Consider the following 6,068-nt stretch of genomic DNA (forward strand, 5'->3'; position numbering starts at 1 on the left):
GGCTACTCTGTGATTACAATTAACATGTTAACTTAAAGCAAACTAGGTTGGATTAAAGACAATTTAATTTAAGTAGTATATGAAAACTTTTATCCTAAAAAGCTTTATTTGCCCCCCCTACTTTATGCTATTCTTGTCATACAAATTATATCTTTAAAAATTGTGTTCATCAAAAAATATTTATAATAATTTTTCTACCTATCTGTTAAATCATTAGAAGAAAAAAGAATCACAAATGAAAATATATTAATACTGTACTGTCTTATTAACTTTACCATTGTTCTTTCTTCATGTGACTTTTTTTTTCTATTTTTTTAATATCTTTATTGGGGTATAATTGCTTTACAATGGTGTGTTAGTTTCTGCTTTATAACAAAGTGAATCAGTTATACACATACATATGTTACCATATCTCTTCCCTCTTGCGTCTCCCTCCCTCCCAACCTCCCTATCCCACCCCTCCAGGTGGTCACAAAGCACCGAGCTGATTTGCCTATGCTATGGGGCTGCTTCCCACTAGCTATCTACCTTACGTTGGTTAGTGTATATATGTCCATGACTCTCTCTCGCCCTGTCACAGCTCAACATTCCCCCTCCCCATATCCTCAAATCCATTCTCCAGTAGGTCTGTGTCTTTATTCCTGTCTTACCCCTAGGTTCTTCATGACATTTTTTTTCTTAAATTCCATATATATGTGTTAGCATACGGTATTTGTCTTTTTCTTTCTGACTTACTTCACTCTGTATGACAGACTCTAGGTCTATCCATCTCATTACAAATAGCTCAATTTCATTTCTTTATATGGCTGAGTAATATTCCATTGTATATATGTGCCACATCTTCTTTATCCATTCATCCGAAGATGGGCACTTAGGTTGTTTCCATCTCCGGGCTATTGGAAATAGAGCTGCAATGAACATTTTGGTACATGACTCTTTCTGAATTTTGGTTTTCTCAGGGTATATGCCCAGTGGTGGGATTGCTGGGTCATATGGTAGTTCTATTTGTAGTTTTTTAAGGACCCTCCATACTGTTCTCCATAGTGGCTGTACCAATTCACATTCCCAACAGCAGTGCAAGAGTGTTCCCTTTTTCCACACCCTCTCCAGCATGTATTGTTTCTAGATTTTTTGATGATGGCCTTTCTGACTGGTGTGAGATGATATCACATTGTAGTTTTGATTTGCATTTCTCTAATGATTAATGATGTTGAGCATTCTTTCATGTGTTTGTTGGCAGTCTGTATATCTTCTTCAGAGAAATGTCTATTTAGGTCTTCTGCCCATTTTTGGATTGACTTGTTTGTTTTTTTTGTTATTGAGCTGCATGAGCTGCTTGTAAATTTTGGAGATTAATCCTTTGTCGGTTGCTTCATTTACAAATATTTTCCCCCATTCTGAGGGTTGTCTTTTGGTCTTGTTTATGGTTTCCTTTGCTGTGCAAAAGCTTTGAAGTTTCATTAGGTCCCATTTGATTATTTTTGTTTTTATTTCCATTACTCTAGGAGGTGGGTCAGAAAGGATCTTGCTGTGATTTATGTCATAGAGTGTTCTGCCTATGCTTTCCTCTAAGAGTTTGATAGTTTCTGGCCTTACATTTAGGTCTTTAATCCATTTTGAGCTTATTTTTGTGTATGGTGTTAGGGAGTGATCTAATCTCATACTTTTACATGTACCTGTCCAGTTTTCCAGCAACACTTATTGAAGAGGCTGTCCTTTCTCCACTGTACATTCCTGCCACCTTTATCAAAGATAAGGTGTCCATATGTGTGTGGGTTTATCTCTGGGCTTTCTATCCTGTTCCATTGATCTATCTTTCTGTTTTTGTGCCAGTACCATAATGTCTTGATTACTGTAGCTTTGTAGTATAGTCTGAAGTCAGGGAGCCTGATTCCTCCAGCTCCATTTTTCGTTCTCAAGATTGCTTTGGCTACTCGGGGTCTTTTGTGTTTCCATACAAATTGCGAAATTTTTTGTTCTAGTTCTGTGAAAAATGCCAGTGGTAGTTTGATAGGGATTGCATTGAATCTATAGATTGCTTTGGGTAGTAGAGTCATTTTCACAATGTTGATTCTTCCAATCCAAGAACATGGTATATCTCTCCATCTATTTGTATCATCTTTAATTTCTTTCATCAGTGTCTTATAATTTCCTGCATACAGGTCTTTTGTCTCCTTAGGTAGGTTTATTCCTAGATATTTTATTCTTTTTGTTGCAATGGTAAATGGGAATGTTTTCTTGATTTCACTTTCAGATTTTTCATCATTAGTATATAGGAATGCCAGAGATTTCTGTGCATTAATTTTGTATCCTGCCACTTTACCAAATTCATTGATTAGCTCTAGTAGTTTTCTAGTAGCATCTTTAGGATTCTCTATGTATAGTATCATGTCATTTGCAAACAGTGACAGCTTTACTTCTTCTTTTCCGATTATGGATTCCTTTTATTTCCTTTTCTTCTCTGATTGCTGTGTCTCAAACTTCCAAAACAATGTTGAATAAGAGTGGTGAGAGTGGGCAACCTTGTCTTGTTCCTGATCTTAGTGGAAATGCTTTCAGTTTTTCACCATTGAGGATGATGTTTGCTGTGGGCTTGTCATATATGGCTTTTATTATGTTGAGGAAAGTTCCCTCTATGCCTACTTTCTGCAGGGTTTTTATCATAAATGGGTGTTGAATTTTGTCAAAAGCTTTCTCTGCATCTATTGAGATGATCATATTGTTTTTCTCATTCAATTTGTTAATATGGTTTATCACATTAATAGATTTGCATATATTGAAGAATCTTTGCATTCCTGGAATAAACCCCACTTGATCATGGTGTATGATCCTTTTAATGTGCTGTTGGATTCTGTTTTCTAGTATTTTGTTGAGGATTTTTGCATCTATGTTCATCAGTGATATTGGCCTGTAGTTTTCTTTCTTTGTGACCTCCTTGTCTGGTTTTGGTATCAAGGTGATGGTGGCCTCGTAGAAGGAATTTGGGAGTGTTCCTCCCTCTGCTATATTTTGGAAGAGTTTGAGAAGGATAGGTGTTATCTCTTTTCTAAATGTTTGATAGAATTCGCCTGTGAAGCCATCTGGTCCTGGGCTTTTGTTTGTTGGAAAACTTTATTCACAGTTTCAATTTCAGTGCTTGTGATTGGTCTGTTCATATTTTCTATTTCTTCCTGATTCAGTCTTGGCAGGTTGTGCATTTCTAAGAATTTGTCCATTTCTTCCAGATTGTCCATTTTATTGGCATAGAGTTGCTTGTAGTAATCTCTCATGTTCGTTTTTATTTCTGCAGTGTCAGTTGTTACCTCTCCTTTTTCATTTCTAATTCTATTGATTTGAGTCTTCTGCCTGTTTTTCTTGATGAGTCTATCTAGTGGTTTATCTACTTTGTTTATCTTCTCAAAGAACCAGCTTTTAGTTTTATTGATCTTTGCTATTGTTTCCTTCATTTCTTTTTCATTTATTTCTGATCTGATATTTATGATTTCTTTCCTTCTGCTAACTTTGGGTTTTTTTTGTTCTTCTTTCTCTACTTGCTTGAGGTTCAAGGTTGGGTTGTTTATTCAAGATGTTTCCTGCTTCTTAAGGTGGGCTTGTATTTCTATAAACTTCCTCCTTAAAACTTCTTTTGCTGCATCCCATAGGTTTTGGGTCATTTTGTCTCCATTGTCATTTGTTTCTAGCTATTTTTTTATTTCCTCTTTGATTTCTCTCAGGGATCACTTCATTATTAAGTAGTGTATTGCTTAGCCTCCATGTGTTTGTATTTTTTACAGATCTTTTCCTGTAATTGATATCTAGTCTCATGGCGTTGTGGTCGGAAAAGATACTTGATACAATTTGAATTTTCTTAAATTTACCAAGGCTTGATTTGTGACCCAAGATATGATCTATCCTAGAGAATGTTCCATGAGCACTTGAGAAAAATGTGTATTATGTTGTTTTTGGCTGTTGTGCCCTATAAATATCAATTAAGTCCGTCTTGTTTAATGTATCATTTAAAGCTTGTGTTTCCTTATTTATTTTCATTTTGGATGATCTGTCCATGGGTGAAAGTGGGGTGTTAAAGTCCCCTACTATGAATGTGTTACTGTCGATTTCTCCTTTTATGGATGTTAGTATTTGCCTTATATATTGAGGTGCTCCTATGTTGGGTGCATAAATATTTACAATTGTTATATCTTCTTCTTGGATCGATCCCTTGATCATTATGTAGTGTCCTTTTTTGTCTCTTCTAAGAGTCTTTACTTTAAAGTCTATTTTGTTTGATATGAGAATTGCTACTCCAGCTTTCTTTTTGTTTCCATTTGCATGGAATATCTTTTTCCATCCACTTACTTTCAGTTGTATGTGTCTCTATGTCTGAAGTGGGTCTCTTGTAGACAGCATATATAAGGGTCTTGTTTTTGTATCCATTCAGCCAATCTGTGTCTTTTGGTGGGAGCATTTAGTCCATTTACATTTAAGGTAATTATCGATATGTATGTTCGTATTCCCATTTTCTTAATTGTTTTGGGTTCATTATTGTAGGTCTTTTCCTTCTCTTTCGTTTCTTGTCTAGAAAAGTTCCTTTAGCATTTGTTGTAATGCTGGTTTGGTGGTGCTGAACTCTCTCAGCTTTTGCTTGTCTGTAAAGGTTTTAATTTCTCCATCAAATCTGAATGAGATCCTTGCTGGGTAGAGTAGTCTTGGTTGCAGGTTTTTCTCCATCACTTTCAGTATGTCCTGCCACTCCCTTCTGGCTTGCAGGGTTTCTGCTGAGAGATCAGCTGTTAACCTTATGGGGATTCCCTTGTGTGTTATTTGTTGTTCTTCCCTTGCTGCTTTTAATATGCTCTCTTCGTATTTAGTTTTTGATAGTTTGATTAATATGTGCCTTGGCGTATTTCTCCTTGGATTTATCCTGTATGGGACTCTCTGTGCTTCCTGGACTTGATTAACTATTTCCTTTCCCATATTAGGGAAGTTTTCAACTATAATCTCTTCAAATATTTTCTCAGTCCCTTTCTTTTTCTCTTCTTCTTCTGGAACCCCTTTAATTCGAATGTTGGTGCATTTAATGTTGTCCCAGAGGTCTCTAAGACTGTCCTCAGTTCTTTTCATTCTTTTTTCTTTATTCTGCTCTGTAGTAGTTATTTCCACTATTTTATCTTCCAGGTCAGTTATCCGTTCTTCTGCCTCAGTTATTCTGCTATTGATCCCATCTAGAGTACTTTTAATTTCATTTATTGTGTTGTTCATCATTGCTTGTTTCATCTTTATTTCTTCTAGGTCCTTGTTAACTGTTTCTTACATTGTGTCCATTCTATTTCCAAGATTTCGGATCATCCTTACTATCGTAATTCTGAATTCTTTTTCAGGTAGACTGCCTATTTCCTCTTCATTTGTTAGGTCTAGTGGGTTTTTATCTTGCTCCTTCATCTGCGGTGTGTTTTTCTGTCTTCTCATTTTGCTTATCTTACTGTGTTTGGGGTCTCCTTTTTGAAGGCTGCAGGTTCGTAGTTCCTGCTGTCTTTGATGTCTGTCTCCCGTGGCTAAGGTTGGTTCAGTGGGTTGTGTAGGCTTCCTGGTGGAGGGGACTAGTGCCTGTGTTCTGGTGGATGAGGCTGGATCTTGTCTCTCTAGTGGGCAGGTTCACGTCTGGTGGTGTGTTTGGGGGTGTCTGTGGACTTATTATGATTTTAGGCAGCCTCTCTGCTAATGGGTGGGGTTGTGTTCCTGTTTTGCTAGTTGTTTGGCATAGGTTGTCCAGCAGTGTAGCTTGCTGGTCGTTGTGTGAAGCTGGGTGCTGGTGTTAAGATGGAGGTGTCTGGGAGATTTTTCCCGTTTGATATTATGTGGAGCTGGGAGGTCTATTGTTGACCAGTGTCCTGAAGTTGTCTCTCCCACCTCAGAGGCAGAGCCCTGACTCCTGGCTGGAGCACCAAGAGCCTTTCATCCACACTGCTCAGAATAAAAGGGAGAGAAAGTAGAGAGAATTACTAGAAGTGTGAAAAAAAAAGAAAGAAAGAAAGGAGGGAAGGAAGGAAGAAAGAAAGAAGCAAAGAAGGAAAGAAGGAAAGAAAGGAGGG

This window comes from Grampus griseus (genome assembly GCF_964374135.1).
Source record: "Grampus griseus genome assembly, chromosome: X".
NCBI classification, from domain to species: Eukaryota; Metazoa; Chordata; class Mammalia; order Artiodactyla; family Delphinidae; genus Grampus; species Grampus griseus.